The sequence below is a fragment of the Apodemus sylvaticus genome, chromosome 20, assembly GCF_947179515.1.
Source record: "Apodemus sylvaticus chromosome 20, mApoSyl1.1, whole genome shotgun sequence".
Lineage (NCBI taxonomy): Eukaryota > Metazoa > Chordata > Mammalia > Rodentia > Muridae > Apodemus > Apodemus sylvaticus.
In genome coordinates, this window is record NC_067491.1 from 55,667,953 (window position 1) to 55,685,932 (window position 17,980).

The 17,980-nt window shown below is 38.4% G+C and overlaps 1 pseudogene; it reads right to left on the minus strand.

Moving 5' to 3' along the window:
* Positions 1-937: 937 nt before the first annotated feature.
* LOC127670578 (vomeronasal type-2 receptor 116-like) overlaps positions 938-17,980 on the minus strand; it is a 32,014-nt pseudogene continuing 14,971 nt past the window's right edge.

A 17,980-nucleotide genomic window follows, 5' to 3' on the forward strand; every position in this document is an offset into this window, starting at 1 on the left:
AGGATATTTTATGGCTTGTACCTGTGCATATATTATTCATGCTTCCAAAATCTATGTGTTCGTACAATCATCAGTTCCTTTGCTTCTGGATAACAATGCCTCTGTGAAGTAACCCATTACCTCTGTCTCTTGCAATCAATCATTCCACCTCCTTTTCACATCCATCACTTAGGCTTCACTGGTGTGTTGATCTAGAAATTTTGGTGCTAAAACAATATCCCAGGTCTTAACATTTACTTATGTTACCAAATATGGAAAGTCAGACTGATACTCAAATCATTCTGGTAATAGGAACCTAGAAGTGATCACCCATTAAATGCAACTTCTCACTCTTGAGTGTTTTCACATTGTTCTGTTTAAAAACAATCCAGAAGGCCTTCTGAGCATTCAGCTTCCAATGTGTTAGTGACACAGTTCTCTGACACACTGCAACCAATCCTCCACAGCAAAGCTCTAGCACTATTCTGTTTGCCCAAGAGGAAGCTGTTTTGTTGTCTCAAGTTCTAAGAGCTAACTTGGCAAAGAGACACTATTTCCACTTCGTGTAATGGCCATTGACTTACAGTACAGGGGAGCAAGCTCAGCTGAATCTGCCTCCTATCCAGCTGAGGATCTCCTCATCCAGGAGATTGAATGCTTTCTCTAGAAAGCAAATATCTTGAGGGTCAATGAATTATAGAGCTTGTGGTGAGGATATGTTTTCTGGAAATAGAAGCTATAACATATATTCTCACCCACATGTCTCCAAAATGTGAGCTAAACAAGAAAGACATAAAAGAACATGCTAAACTGGATGAAGAAAATATCAAAAGGCCTCAACCCTACAAAAAGTGCAACAGGCAACTGATTAAATCTGAAAATGGATAAGGTGCTTATTCCCAGGAAAATGAACACAGATATTTTAAGTATAATCTAAAAATGTAATACTATGCAAGTTTTAATAAAGTAATTTATTCCTATAATTTTGAAGACAGTTTGAATCAGGTCTTATCAAAATAACATAACACTTTGGAACAAAAATGCAGACTAAAAGCCCTGCACTGGAAGCCAAAATGGAGAAGACCTCCACAGCCACCATGTCCTTCCCTTTGGTGCTGTGGTAGACAGGAAGGAAGGTGACCCACACACTGCAGAACACCAGCATGCTGAAGGTTAGAAATTTGGCTTCATTGAATCTATCAGGCAGATTCCGGGCTAAGAAAGCCACAGTGAAGCTACCCACAGCCAAGGATCCCAAATATCCCAGAACAAAGTGGAATGCAATGACTGAGCCTTTGTTGCACACAATGGTGATCTGCCCATGTTCAGATTGTGTATCTGTATCAATAAAAGGAGGTGATACTGCTAGCCAAATTCCACAGAGAACAAGTTGGAGCAGGGTACAGAGGGGAATGACAAAGTTAGGTGCCCCTGATATCAACATTGATCTCATTCTTCTTCTTGGAGTAGTAATCTTGAAAGCCAGAACCACAGTAATTGTCTTGGCCAAGACACTAGATAAAGCCACTGTGAAAAAGATACCAAATGTGGTCTGCTGCAGGATGCAGGTACCCATGTTCGGATGCCCAATAAAAAGCAAAGCACAGAGGAAACAGAGTGTGATGGAGATTAGTAGGATGTAACTGAGATTGCGGTTGTTGGCCTTCACAATGGGAGTATCACTGTATTTCACAAAAATACCAAATACAAGACTTGTGAGTACAGAGAAACACAGGGACATGCAAGCAAGAGACATTCCCAATGGGTCTTCATAGGCCAGATAGGAGAGATGTCTTTTCAGGCAGTGTGTGTGTTCTGTGTTGGCATACTCATCAGGTAGACAGCTCACACACTGTTCCAGATCTGCTGGAGAACATTAACAAGAAACCTTAATAAATTTCCTCATTATACACTTGATCATTTAGTATCTGTATTAATCAGAGGATATCACAATAAACATTTTGTTGTTCAGCAACAATTCTTTTCTTTGATGTTGTAGGAAGCGGTAATATCATGCTGCTCTGGAACAGTACATCCCTGGTAGTGTAACATACCACTTTCAAGATAAAGAGAGAAGACACTTACTTATAAGCATTATCTCTGATATTGATAAAAGTTTTTAAAAATCATAATGTAAAAGATTTCAAATCAGTGAATCTCTAGGACATTAAATGTTTAAGTATATAATTTGCTTTCTGATTTTGACTTTAAAAGTTTTGAAACTGATAAATAATAAGTACTTATGAAAATAGAATAACTTTATTTTATTATGAATTTCATCGTTATTATTATGACAAAAACTGTAAGTAACCAAAAGGGGGTTGCATGTGGTTGTTTGGATGAAAATGGCACACATAGTGTCAGATTTGTCTGCTTAGCCACTATTGAGTTCCACATTTTGAAAGGACTAGAAGCTATGGCTGAGTTGAAGAAAGTGGGCCAATAAGGGTAGGCTCCAGAATTTTAAAACTTCTAACAATCCAATGTTTTTTGTTTGTTTGTTTTGTTTTATTTTTTGTAATCCTGCTGCCTGAAGATGCAGTATTATATTCTGTCACTTCTCTAGAAACGTGCCTTCTCTAGAAACATCAGCAGACTCAACTCCCCAATAAAAAGACACAGGCTAACAGGCTGGATACTTAAAGAAATCCATCATTCTATTTCATACAAGAAACATACCTCAAAAACAAAGACTTAAAAAAATGGTGATACTGAGTTCTGTTTTAAAATAAATTTCATTAGTTTAATTTTAAAAAAACTAAAAAGTTAGTGAATTGTAGAGAGATGGCTCAGCAGTTAACACCATCCTTTGACAGCTCTGTGAGAGGACCAGGGTTCAAGTACCTGAACCCATGGGGGAGCTCACAGATGTCTTCAACTCCTATTCCATGGGATCTAATATACTCACACAAAATGCATGCAAGCAAAACAGCAATGAGCATGAAATAAAATAATATATTTTTAACTTGAAAAAATAAAAAATAAAAATAAATAAATAAAGTTTTGAAGAGATCAGAAATTCATGACATGTGTGTAAACATAATAAAAAACAGTATACACTGAGCCAATAGGCAACATCAAATTAAATGGAGAGAATGTTGAAGCAATAACATTAAAATCAGGGGCAAGACAAGGATGCTAATTCTCTCCCTATCTTCTAAATATACTATTTGAAATTATTTCTAGAACAATTAGACAACAAATGGGGATCAATGGGATAAAAATTAGAAAGGAAGAAGTCAAGGTATTACTATTTGAAGAAGTAATCATATACATAAGCGATCCCCAAAATTCTACCAGAGAATTTCTAAAGCTAATAAACAACTTCAGCAAAATGGCGTGATATAAAATTACACTAAAACAAGTCAATAGCCATCCTTTGTAGAAATTCATAATTGCTGAGAAAGAAATTAGAGAAACAAAAACAGTCACAATAGCCACAAATATTATAAGATATCATGGTGTAAATACAACTAAGCAAGTGAGAGATATGTATGTCATGAACTTCAAGTCTCTGACAGAGGGCATAGAAGAACTCAGAAGACAGAAAGATCCCCAGTGTTCACAGAGCAATAGGATTAACAGTGAAAATAACCATGTGACCAAAAGCAATCTGCAGGTTCAATATAATTCCTATCAAATTTGCAACGCAATTCTTCAAGGGCATGTAAAGAGCAATTCTCAACCTCATATGGAAAACAAAAATCACAGGATAATCACAATAATTCTAGAAAATAATAGAACTTCTGTGGTGATAACCATGCCTGACTTGCAACCGTACTACAGAGAAATAGTGATGAAGACCACATGATATTAATACAGAGACAGACAGGTGAATCAATAGCCTGACAGGACAGAAAAGGGTCACTAGGTACTGTATCATCCTGAGCTTTAGATCTCTGGTGGTGCAAACTGCCAGGGGTCTGCCTGCACTCAGGAACTTAGCACATAGGCGGTTCATCTGCAAGCCAGTCCATCGCGGCACCTGTGTCCTATGTGAGAATCAACAGAGGGAGTGACCCCTACCACAACATCTTCACTCCATAATAGAGCAGACAGAGAACACCTGGTTGACCTTGACAAGCTAAGTATAACATTGCTTGAGGCAAGACTGAGAAGGGCTCCAAAGGCACAAAAGAGGAAGGCAGCATATCAGTAATCTGTGCCAGAGGAAATCCAGTCATCCAGTGTTGCAGAGACAACCTTAAAGATCCACAGTAGGTCGAAGCACCAGCCAGTGACAATAAGACCATCTAAAGCCTGGGAGAACTAGATGGCTAAAGGCAAACGTAGGAATGTTACTAACAGAAACCAAGGCACTATGGCAGCATCTGAACCCAATTCTCCAACAATAGCAAGTACTGGATACCCCAACACACCAGAAAAACAAGATTTGGATTTAAAATCACTGGTCATGATGCTGGTACAGGAACACATGAAGGACAAACTTAAAGAAATTCAGGAGAAAATGGATAAAAAATTAGAAGCCCTTACAAGGGAAACACAAAAATCATTGAAAGAAATTCAGGGGAATACAAAAGCTAATAAGGAGGAAATGCAAAAATCACTTAAAGAAATACAGGAGAACTTTGATCAACAGGCAGAAGTCATGAAAGAAGAAACACAAAAATCTCTTAAAGAATTAGAGGAAAACACAAACAAGCAAATGATGGAACTGAGCAAAAACTTCCAGGATCCAAAAACAGAAGTAGAAACAACTAAGAAAGCACAAAGGAAGACAACATTGGAGATAGAAAACCTTGGGAAGAAATCAGGGGACATAGATGCAAATATCAACAACAGAATACAAGAGATAGAAGAAAGAATCTCAGATGCTGAAGATACCATAGAAACCATGGACTCAACAGTTAAAGAAAATGAAAAATGCAAACAGTTTGTAACCCAAAACATCCAGGAAATCCAGGACACAATGAGAAAGCCAAAACTAAGGATTATAGGCATTGATGAGAGTGAAGATTTACAACTTAAAGGGCCAGCAAATATCTTCAACAAAATTATGGAAGAAAACTTCCCTAACCTAAAGAGAGAGATGCCCATGAATATACAAGAAGCCTACAGAACTCCACACAGACTGGACCAGAACAGAAATACCTCCAGTCACATAATAATCAAAACTCCAAATGTACTAAACAAAGAAAGAATACTTAGGGCAGTAAGAGAAAAAGTAACATAAAAAGGAAGACCAATCAAAATTGCACGAGACTTCTCACCAGAGACCATGAAAGCTAGAAGATCCTACGCGGAGCTCCTGCAGACTCTAAGAGAACAGAAATGCCAGCCGAGACTACTATACCCAGCGAAACTCTCAATTACTATAGATGGTGAAACCAAGATATTCCATGACAAAACCAAATTTACACAATATCTTTCTACAAACCCAACCCTACAAAGGATAATAGGGGGAAAACACCATTACAATGAGGGAAACTATACCCTGGAAAAAAGCAGGATATTAAGCTTCTTTCAGAAAACCCAAAGAAAATAACCACACAAGTATAAAATTAAAATAAAAAATGATAGGAAGCAATAACCACTACTCCTTGATATCTCTTAACATCAATGGACTGAATTCCCCAATAAAAAGACATAGACTAACAGACTGGTTATGTAAACATGACCCTACATTTTGCTGCATACAGAAAACACACCTCAGTGTCAAAGACAAAAACTACCTTAGAGTAAAAGGATGGAAGACAATTCTATAAGCAGATGGTCCCAGGAAACAAGCCAGAGTTGCCATTCTAATTTGAGGAAAAAAAATGACTTTCAACCTAATGTCATCAAAAGAGACATGGAAGGTCACTACTTGCTGGTCAAAGGAAAAATCCAACAAGAAGAACTCTCAATCCTGAACATCTATGCCCCAAATACAAGGCTGCCCTCATTCATAAAAGAAACTTTACTAAAGCTCAAAGTACACATTGCACCTAACACAATAATAGTGGGTGACTTCAACACTCCACTATCACCAATGGACTCATCAGGAAACAGAAACTAAACAGGGAGACAGTGAAACTAATTGAAGCGTTGAACCAATTGGAGTTAACAGATGTATATAGAACTTTTCATCCCAAAGCAAAAGAATATACCTTTTTCTCAGCACCTCATGGTACCTTCTCCAAAATAGATCATATAGTTGGTCACAAGACAGATCTCAAAAATATAAGAAGATTGAAATAATCTCCCATGCCTCCTATCAGATCACTATGGAGTAAAGGTGGTCATTAATAACAGTAAAAACAACAGAAAGCCCACATACACCTGGAAACTGAACAATACTCTACTCAATGATACCTTGGTCAAGGAAGAAATGAAGAAAGAAATCAAAGATTTCTTAGAATTTAATGAAAATGAAGTCACAACATACACAAATCTATGGGACACAATGAAAGCAGTGCTAAGAGGAAAACTCATAGCTTTGAGTGCCTCCAAAAAGAAATTCGAGAGAGCTTACACTAGAAGATTAACGGAACAACTGAAAGCCCTGGAACAATAAGAAGCGAATTCACCCAGGAGGAGAAGGAGACAGGAAATCATCAAACTCAGGGCTGAAATCAATCAAGTAGAAACCAAGAGAACCATACAAAGAATCAACAAAACCAAAAGCTGGTTCTTTGAAAAAATCAACAAGATAGATAAACCCTTAGCCAGACTAACCAAAGGGCACAGAGAAAATATCCAAATTAGCAAAATTAGAAGTGAAAACGGAGATATTACAACAGAAACCGAGGAAATTCAAAAAATCATCAGATCCTACTAAAAAAAACCTGTACTCAACACAACTGGAGAATCTGGAGGAAATGGACATTTTCTTAGACAGATACCAATTACCAAAATTAAACCAGGATCAAATAGACCATCTAAACAGACCCATAACCCCTAAAGAAATAGAAGGGGTCATAGATAGGCTTCCGACCAAAAAAAGCACAGGACCAGATGGTTTCAGTGCAGAATTCTATCAGACCTTCAAAGAAGACTTAACACCAATACTCTTCAAACTCTTCCACCAAATAGAAACAGAAGGAACACTACCCAACTCCTTCTTCGAAGCCACTATTACGCTAATACCAAAACCACACAAAGATCCAACTAAGAAAGAGAATTTCAGGCCAATTTCCCTTATGAATATTGATGCAAAAATACTAAATAAAATTCTTGCCTACCGAATCCAAGAACATAAAAATGATCATCCACCATGATCAAGTAGGATTCATCCCAGGGATGCAGGGATGGTTCAATATAAGGAAATCCATAAATGCTATCCACTACATAAACAAACTCAAAGAAAAAAACCACATGATCATTTCATTAGATGCTGAAAAAGCATTTGACAAAATTCAGCATCCTTTCATGCTAAAAGTCTTGGAAAGGACAGGAATCCAAGACCCGTATCTAAACATAGTAAAAGTAATATACAGCAAACCGGTAGCCAACATCAAACTAAATGGAGAGAAACTTGAAGCAATCCCACTAAAATCAGGGACTAAACAAGGCTGCCCCCTCTCTCCATATCTTTTCAATATAGTTCTTGAAGTCCTAGCTAGAGCAATTAGACAACATAAGGAAGTCAAAGGGATACAAACTGGAAAGGAAGAAGTCAAACTATCACTATTTTCTGATGATATGATCGTATACTTAAGTGACCCTAAAAACTCTACTAGAGAACTCCTACAGCTGATAAACAACTTCAGCAAAGTGGCTGGCTACAAAATCAACGCAAGCAAATCAGTAGCCTTTATATATTCAAAGGATAAGCAGACTGAGAAGGAAATTGGGGAAATGACTCCCTTCACAATAGCTATAAACAACATAAAGTATCTTGGGGTGACTCTAACCAAACAAGTTAAAGACCTATATGACAAGAACTTCAGATCTCTGAAGAAGGAAATCGAAGAAGATCTCAGAAAATGGAAAAATCTTCCAAGCTCGTGGATTGGCAGGATTAATATACTTTAAATGGCCATCTTGCCAAAGGCAATTTACAGATTCAATGCTATCCCCATAAAAATCCCAACCCAGTTCTTCATAGAGCTAGAAAGAGCAATTCTCAAATTCATCTGGAATAACAAAAAACCCAGGATAGCTAAAACTATTCTCAACAGTAAAAGAACTTCAGGGGGATTCAGTATCCCAGACTTTAAACTTTACTACAGAGCAATACTGATAAAAACTGCATGGTATTGGTACAATATCAGGCAAGCAGATCAATGGAATAGGATTGAAGACCCAGAAATGAACCCACATGCCTATGGTCACTTGATCTTCGACAATGGAGCTGAAAGCATCCAGTGGAAAAAAGATAGTCTTTTCAATAAATGGTGCTGGTTCAATTGGAGGTCAGCATGCAGAAGAATGCGAATTGATCCATTCTTATCTCCTTGTACCAAGCTCAACTCCAAGTTGATCAAGGACCTCCACATAAAACCTGACATCTGAAACTAATCGAAAAGAAACTGGGGAAGACCCTGGAGGACATGGGCATAGGGGAAAAGTTCCTGAATAGAACACCAATAGCTTATGCTCTAAGATCAAGAATTGACAAATGGGACCTCATAAAACTACAAAGTTTCTGTAAGGCAAAGAACACTGTCAAAAGGACAAAACGTCAACCAACAGATTGGGAAAGGATCTTCACCAACCCTAAATCCGACAGAGGGCTAATATCTAATATATACAAAGAACTCAAGAAAGTAGAACCCAGAGAAAAAAATAACCCCATTAAAAAGTGGGGTACGGAGCTAAACAAAGAATTTTCACATGAAGAACTTTGGAGAGCTGAGAAACACCTTAAGAAATGTTCAATATCATTAATCATTAGATAAATGCAAATCAAAATAACCCTGAGATTTCACTTCACACCAGTCAGAATGGCTAAGGTCAAAAACTCAGGAGACAGCAGGTGTTGGCGAGGATGTGGAGAAAGGAGACCACTCCTCCACTGCTAGTGGGATTGCAAGATGGTGCAACCACTTTGGAAATCAGTCTGACGGTTCCTCAGAAAACTGCGCATGACACTTCCGGGGGACCCTGTTATACCACTCCTGGGCATATATCCAGAGGATTCTTCAGGATGCAATAAGGACACATGCTCCACTATGTTCATAGCAGCCTTATCTGTAGTATCCAGAAGCTGGAAAGAACCTAGGTGTTCTTCAATGGAGGAATGGATACAAAAAATGTGGTATATTTACACAATGGAGTACTATTCAGCCATTAGAAACAATGAATTCATGAAATTCTTAGACAAATGGATGAAGCTGGAGAACATTATACTAAGTGAGGTAACCCAGTCTCAAAAGATCAATCATGGTATGCACTCACTGATAAGTGGATATTAGCCTAGAAACTTTGAATGCCCAAGACATAATCCAAAATTAAATGATGTCCAAAAAGAATGGAGGAGTGGCCCCCTGGTTCTGGAAAGACTCAGTGCAAGAGTATAGGAGAATTCTAGAACAGGGAAGAGGGAAGGGGTAGATGGAGGAACAGGGGGAGGGAAGAGGGCTTATGGGACTTGCGGGGAGTGGGGACCCAGAAAAGGGGAAATCATTTGAAATGTAAATAAAAAATATATCAATAAAAAGTAAAATCCTTAAAAAAAAAAAAAAAAGAAATGTGTAACCCAGGAAATGGCACTATTTCAAGGTAAGGCATTGTGGGAATAGTGTGTCATTGTGGGTATGGGCTTTAAAACCCTCATCCTATCTCCCAGGAAGCCAGCCTTCTCCTGTATGCCATCAGAACAGGATGCAAAACTCTTAGCTCTTCCTACATCATGCCTGACTGGATGCTGCCATGCTTCCCCCTTGATAATAATGGGCTGAACCTCCAAACCTGTAAGTCAACCCCAATTAAATGTTTTTCTAATAAGAGTTGCCTTGGTCATGGTATCTGTTCACAGCATCAAAACAATAATTAAGACAGTAAAAATTGTGTGATAATACACTTCTATTTTCTTGCATTATTTGCCAAATTAGGGTATCTGAGCATTTAATTGCATAAACCTGCAATTAAATTAAAGGCCATAAAATATCGTGGAAGTATTTTCACATTCTAAGTGTAAATGTTTGTATGAAGAGATGAAAATTTGTTTCTTCTTAAATTCAAGTGATCCACACAGATTGCTTAGTAGAAAACTTTTGTGTTTGAAAAGTTTAGAAATCAAAAAGGGGGAAAGAACATTTAGTGAATAAAATTGTGATGGAATAGTGAAGGCTTATTCAATAATATACCATGTATATGCTCATAGTAGGTGGCTAGAGACCCTTAGAGACATAATAAAATTAAAGTTACAGTGAAAGACTAAGATACACAAAAATGTTTCACAAAAAAAATTACATGGTGGCTCCATCTTCCTTCTGATCCATACCTCTACTTGCAATCAGGATTTGGACCATTCTCCCCAGCCCACAGCTCTGCCTGTCTCTCAGGAGGTCTGCTCTCACAGGGAACAGCCAGGTGAGATACACATACACCAATCCTCTGCCTGCTAGGACCCCAGCAAACCGAGATCTCTTATGCCTACTCCATCTTTTCAGAGCTCCATCTTTTTGCTGGCCCATACTTCTACCTGCAATCTTGAACTAATACCTTACTGCCTAGGCTAGAGCTCTGCCTGGGAGTCCTACTCCCACGTAAGAAAGCCAACTCCATCTTCTAGTCTACAGTGCTACCTGCAAACTAAGATCTACACTCACAACCAAGCCAACAGCTCTCCTTGTGTTTGGGTGGCTTGCTTCTACACAAGACTATAAATCCCAGCAGGTAACTACTCCCAGTGGGACTACAGGGCCAGCCAACCCCAGTGACAACCAGATGACTAAAGGTAAGAGCAAGAATGAAATTAACACAAACCAGTGCATCAACAGAACCCAGAACTGCTTCTATAGCCAATCGCTTTTTATCCTAATAAATCAGAATCACAAAAAGATAACCTTAAATAAAATATTAGGAAGATTATAGAGGCCTTTAAAAAGGGAATAAATAAACCCCTTACAAAAATAAAGGGAAATAGAATCCAATCTGTGAAAGAAATGAATAAAACTGCTCAAGACCTAAAAACAGAAATAGAAGCAATAGAGACAACAAGAATGGACACAACCCTGGAGATGCAAAACCTAGAAAAGAGAACAATAATTATAGGCCCCAGAGTCAACAACATAATATAAGACCTGGAAGAGAGAATCGCAGGTATAAACAATTCAATAGAAGAAAATGATGCATACAAACAAAACTCCAAAAGTAAAACATTCCTAACTCAAAATATCCAGGAACTCTGGGACACTATGAAAAGACCAAACCTAAGAATAATAGGAATATAATAGGGTAAAAATTCCCAGTTCAAAGGCATATAAAATATTTTCAAAAATCATAAAAGAAAACACCCCTAAACTGAAAAAAGAAAAGGCTATTAACATACAATAAACTTACAGAACACAGAATAGATTGGACCAAAAAAGGAAACTCTTCAACCACATAATAACTAAAACACAAAATGTTCAGAATAAAGAGGGTATATTAAAAGCAGCAAGGAAAAAGGAAATGTAACATATGAAGGTAAAACTATTAGAATTACACCTGACTTCTCAACTGAGATTCTAAAGGTCCTAAACAGATGTCTTGAAGACCTTAAGAGACCACAGATGTCTCAGACTACTATAGCACGTAAAACTTTCAATCACCATGGATGGAGAAATGAAGATATTATTTGACAAAACCAAATGTAAGCAATTATCTTTCTACTAACTCAACTGAACAGAGGATGATAAAAAGAAAACACCAACACAAGAAAGGTAACGACACCAAAGAAACACAAAAAAAAATCATTTTATGGCAAAAAAAAAGAAAGGAAACACATGCACACAATACCACCATAAACAATAAAATAACAGGAACTAACAATCATTGGTCATTAATATCTCTCAACATCAATGGAAGCAATTCACCAATAAAAAAATAGGGTAAACAGAATAGATGTGTAAACAGTATACACAGTGCTGTATACAAGAAATATACTTTAGGAACAAAGATGGAATATAGAAAGCAGTCATCAATAGTCTCCCAACAAAAAAAAAGTCCATGACTAGTCCATTGAACCTATTTGCACTATGGGTTCAATGCAGAGTTCCACCAGACTTTCAAAGAAGACTTAACACCATTACTCTTCAAATTATTCCACAAAATAGAAACATAAGAAACACTACCCAAATCATTTTATGAAGCCACAATTACACTGATATCTAAAACACACAAAGACCCAACAAAGAAGGAGAAATTTAGACCAATTTCCCTTATGAATATTGATGCAAAAATACTCAATAAAATGCTTGCTAGGCATGTCGAAGAATACATCAAAAGGATCATCCACCATGATCAAGTTGGCTTCATCCCAAGGATTCAGAGATGGTTCAATTTACAGAAAACCATCAATGTAATCCACTATATAAACAAACTCAAAGAAAAAAAATGACATGATAATTTCATTAGATGCTGAGAAAGCATTTGACAAAATCCAACACCTCTTCATGATAAAAGTCTTGGAAAGATCAGGAATCCAAGGCCCATATCTAAACATAGTAAAAGCAATATACAGAAATCCAGTAGCCAACATCAAACTAAATGGAGAAAAACTTGAAGCAATCCCACTGAAATCAGGAACTAGACAAGGCTGTCCACTCTCTCCATTCCTGTTCAATGTAGTACTCGGAAGTCTGAGCCAGAGCAATTAGACAACAAACGGAGGTCAAAGGGTTTCAGATTGGAAAGGGAGAAGTCAAAGTATCACTATTTGCAGGTGATAGGATAGTATACGTAAGTGACCCCAAAATTATACCAGAGAACTCCTAAACCTGATAAACAACTTCAGCAAAGTGACTGGATATAAAATTAACTCAAGCAAATCAGTAGCCTTCCTTTATTCAAAGGATGAACAGGCTGAGAAAGAAATTAGGGAAATGATACCCTTCTCAATAGCCACAAACAATATAAAGTATCTTGGTGTGACTCTAACCAAACAAGTGAAAGATCTGTATTACAGGAACTTCAACTCTTTGAAGAAAAAAATTGAAGAAGACATAAGAAGATGGAAAAATCTTCCATGCTCTTGAATTGGCAGGATTAATATAGTAATGATGAGAAGCGTGTACTAAAAGGAGCATGCCATGCCTGTCTCCTGAGGGGCCCTGCCAGAGCCTTACAAATACAGAGGCTACCTGAATATAACAAGCAACCAACTATTGGACTGAGCTTGGGGTCCCCAACAGAGGATCTGGAGGATGGTCCGGAGGAGCTGAAGGGGTATATAGCCCCATGGGAAGAACAATGACTTTGGACACCCAGACACCCCAAGACTCCCAGGGATTGAACCATCAACCAAGGGGTACACATAGTTCCAGCCAAAAAATGTGGCAGAGGAATGCCTTCTTGGGAATTAGTGAGTGTAGTGGTCTTTCGTCTGGTAAAGGCTTAATAGAGACCCCAATAAAGGGAAACTGACAGGGGGGAGTTGGAGGGAGGTAGGAGTGTGTTGAGTAGAGGGGCATGGAGGCAGGGGGTGGGAGGAGGGGTAGGGAATAGGTGGGGAGGGGGGCTTTTGGGAGGGGGAAATTGGGAAAGATGTTACCATTGGCAATGTAAATGAAGATACTCAATTTAAAAAATGATTAAAAAATGAATTGACAAATGGGACTTCATAAAATTACAAAGTTTCTGTAAGGCAAAGGACACTGTCAAGAGAATCAAACAGCAACCAACAAATTGGGAAAAGATCTTTACTAACCCTACGTCCGATAGAGGGCTAATATACAAGATATACAAAAAACTCAAGTTAGACTCCAGAGAGCCAAATAACCATATTAAAATTGGGGTATAGAGCTAAACAAAGAATTTTCACCTGAGAAATATCGAATGGCTGAGAAGGACCTAAAGAAATGTTCAAAATCCTTAGTGATCAGGGAAATTCAAATCGAAACAACCCTGAGATTTCACCTCACACCTCTCAGAATGGCTAAGATCAAAAACTCAGGAGAAAACAGGTGCTGGCAAGGATTTGGAGAAAGAGGAACACTCCTTCACTGCTGGTAGGGTTGCAAGCTGGTACAACCACTCTGGAAATCAGTCTGGTGGTTCCTCAGAAAAAAAGGGCATGGTAGTACCAGAGTACCCTGCTATACAACTACTGGGAATATACCTAGAAGATTCCCCAGCGTGTAATAAGTACACATGCTTCACTGTGTTTATAGCAGACCTATTTATAATAGCCAGAATCTTGAAAGAACCCAGATATTCCTCAACGGAAGAATGGATACAGAAAATGTGGTATATTTACACTGTGGAATACTACTCAGCTATTAAAGACAATGAATTCATAAAATTCTTAGGCAAGTGGGTGGAACTGGAGAATGTCATCCTGAGTGAGGAGACCCAATCACAAAAAAAAGCACACATGGTATGCACTCACTGATGAGCGGATATTATCTCAGAAGCTCAGAATACCCAAGAAGCAATTCACATATCAAATGATTGCCAAGAAGAAGGAAGGACAGGCCCCTGGTCCTCGAAAGGCTCAGTGCAGCAGTGTAAGGGAATACCAAGATTGGGAACTGGGATGGGGGTGATTGGGAAACAGGGGGAAGGGGGTTCCAAGGAAGGGGATCTTATTTGAAATGTAAATGAAGAATATATCGAATAAAAAAATCTCAGAAGATGGAAAGATCTCCCATGCTCATGGATTGGCAGGCTTAATATAGTAAAAAAGGCAATCTTCAGATTCAATGCAATCCCTCTCAAAATTCCAACTCAATTCTTCATAGAGTTAGAAAAATCAATTTCCAAATTTGTTTGAAATAACAAAAAAAAAAAAAAAAAAAAAAAACCTAGGATAGCGAAAACTATTCTCAACAATAAAAGAACTTCTGGCAGAATCACCGTCCCTGACCTGAAGCTCAACTACAGAGCAATAGTGATAAAAAGCTGTATGGTATTGGTACAGAGACAGGCAGGTAGATCAATGGAATAGAAGTGAAGACCCAGAAATGAACCCACACACCTATGCTCACTTGATCTCTGACAAAGCAGCTACAACCATTGAGTGGAAAAAAGACAGCATTTTCAACAAAAACTGGGAGTCAATATGTAGAACAAGGAAAATTTATCCATTATCTCCGTGGACAAAGCTCAAGTGCAAGTGGATCAAGGACCGCCACATAAAGCCAGATACACTGAAACCAATAGAAGAGAAAGTGGGAAAGAGCCTGGAGCACATGGGCACAGAGGAAAAGTTCCTGATTAGAACACCAATAGCTTCTGCTGTAAGATCAAGAACTGACAAATGGGACCTCATAAAATTGCAAAGCTTCTGTAAGGCAACGGACACTGTCAATAGGACAAAACAACAACCAAGAGATTGGGAAAAGATCTTTACCAATCCTACATGAGATAGAGGGCTAATATCCTGTATATACAAAGAACTCAAGAAGTTAGAACCAAATAACCCTACTAAAAGTTAGACTACAGAGAACCAAATAACCCTACTAAAATGGGGTACAAAACTAAACAAAGAATTCTCAATGTAGGAATACTGGATGGCTGAGAAACACCTAAAGAAATGTTCAACATTCTTAATCATGAGGGAAATGCAAAATTTTCCTCAGAAAATTGGAAATAGGTCTTCCTTAAGACCCAGCTATACCACTCTTGAGAATATACCCAAATAAAATTACCCACCATGCCACAGGGGTATGTGTTCCATGATGTCCACAGCAGCCTTATTTGTGATAGCCAGAAGCTGGAAACAACCTAGAAGTCTCATGACAGAAGAATGGATACAGAAAATGTGGTTCATTTACACAATGAAATACTACTCAGCTATTAGGAACAAGGGCTTCCTGAATTTTGCAGGCAAATGGATGGAACTAGAAAATATCATCCTGAGTGAGGTAACTCAGATACAAAATACATGCATGGTTTGTATTCACTAATAAGTGGATTTTTTTCTTAGTCAAAAAAAAAAGAAGAAGAAAAGTACAGAATATCCAAGATACAGTGTACAGAACTCAAAAAGGTCAAAGAGCTGAAGTCCCACTTGGGAGGGAGAACAAAGCAACCATAAGTGAAGAGGGAGGGAGGGAGGGACATTGCAGTGTAAGTGGACAGGGCAGGGGAGAGGGGGGAAGCGAACCTGATCTGACACTGAGGGAGGGAAAAGGACTGAAGTCCTGGGGGCCAGCAGAAAAATGGAAACAGGCAACCTCAGGAGATAGGAGGATGGGGAGACCTCCAGAATGCACCAGAGACCTGGGACATGAGAGACTCACAGGGCTAAAGGGGAATGACCCAGATGAAATGCTTAACAGTAGGGAGAGGGAACTTACACAGATTACCTCCAGAAGAAAGACAGGGCTTCAAATGAGGGAGAGGGAGGTCTTCTCACAGTCATAACTCTGACCCAGAGTGTGGGGGGCACCCAAGGGGTGCCCACCCTCTCAGAGAAGAAGGGGATGGAGAATGGAACGACAGACTACTGTGAGGTGGGGACCAGGTGGGAGGTCAGAGATTGCCATGCAAAAAAGTAAAATAGGGACAGATATATAATTACAGATAATCTTGCTTAACAAGAACAGCAATAGAGTGTGTACAAGAAAAGAGAAACTCAAATCATATGTAGAATATATTAGTTTACTGTGGTCCGTAGAACCATGTAAGGATAGCTGGGAATGTAAATATAGTTACCCATATCTCCATCAGTGTCAAAATAGTTTAAGGTTATGTGGTTTGATGGCATCTTTTCTAGAGCTACAAACTGATAAGAAAAATAACTCTGTGCATAGGAGTATATTTTTCATTTAAGAGACTTTATTCTTTAAATCGATCCTAGTTTACTGAAAACTTAGCAACTAGTTCAAAAATTTCCTGTCAGTACTGTAGTCAGAGTTCTCTAGAGAAACAGAACTGAATATATTTGTTGTAACATATTAGATTATAATCATATGTACTATATTATTAATTGTATAAGACATAGCTAATTTATTTTTTTCTTAATTTTTTTATTCGATATAATTTATTTACATTTCAAATGATTTCCCCTTTTCTTGCCCCCCCCACTCCCCGAAAGTCCCGTAAGCCCCCTTCTCTTCCCCTGTCCTCCCTCCCACCCCTTCCCAGTTCCCCGTTCTGGTTTTCCCGAATACTGTTTCACTGAGAAAAGAAACTGGGGAAGACCCTTGAGGACATTGGTACAGGGAGAAAGTTTCTGAACAGAACACCAATAGCGTATGCTCTAAGAGCAAGAATTGACAAATGGGACCTCATAAGGTTACAGAGTTTCTGTAAGGCAAAGGACACCATCAAGAGGACAGATCGGCAACCAACAAATTGGGGAAAGATCTTCACCAATCCTACATCAGATAGAGGGCTAATATCCAATATATATAAAGAACTCAAGAAGTTAGACTCCAGAAAACCAAACAACCCTATTAAAAAATGGGGTACAGAGTTAAACAAAGAATTCTCACCTGAAGAACTTTGGATGGCGGAGAAGCATCTTAAAAAATGCTCAACTTCATTAGTCATTAGGGAAATGCAAATCAAAACAACCCTAAAATTTCATCTTACACCAGTCAGAATGGCTAAGATTAAAAATTCAGGAGACAGCAGGTGTTGGAGAGGGTGCGGAGAAAGAGGAACACTCCTCCACTGCTGGTGGGGTTGCAAATTGGTACAACCACTCTGGAAAGCAGTCTGGCGGTTCCTCAGAAAACTGGGCACCTCCCTTCCAGAAGATCCTGCTATACCACTCCTGGGCATATACCCAGAGGATTCCCCACCATGTAATAAGGATACATGCTCTACTATGTTCATAGCAGCCCTATTTATAATTGCCAGATGCTGGAAAGAACACAGGTATCCCTCAACAGAAGAATGGATACAAAAAATGTGGTATATCTACACAATGGAGTACTATTCAGCCATTAGAAACAATGAA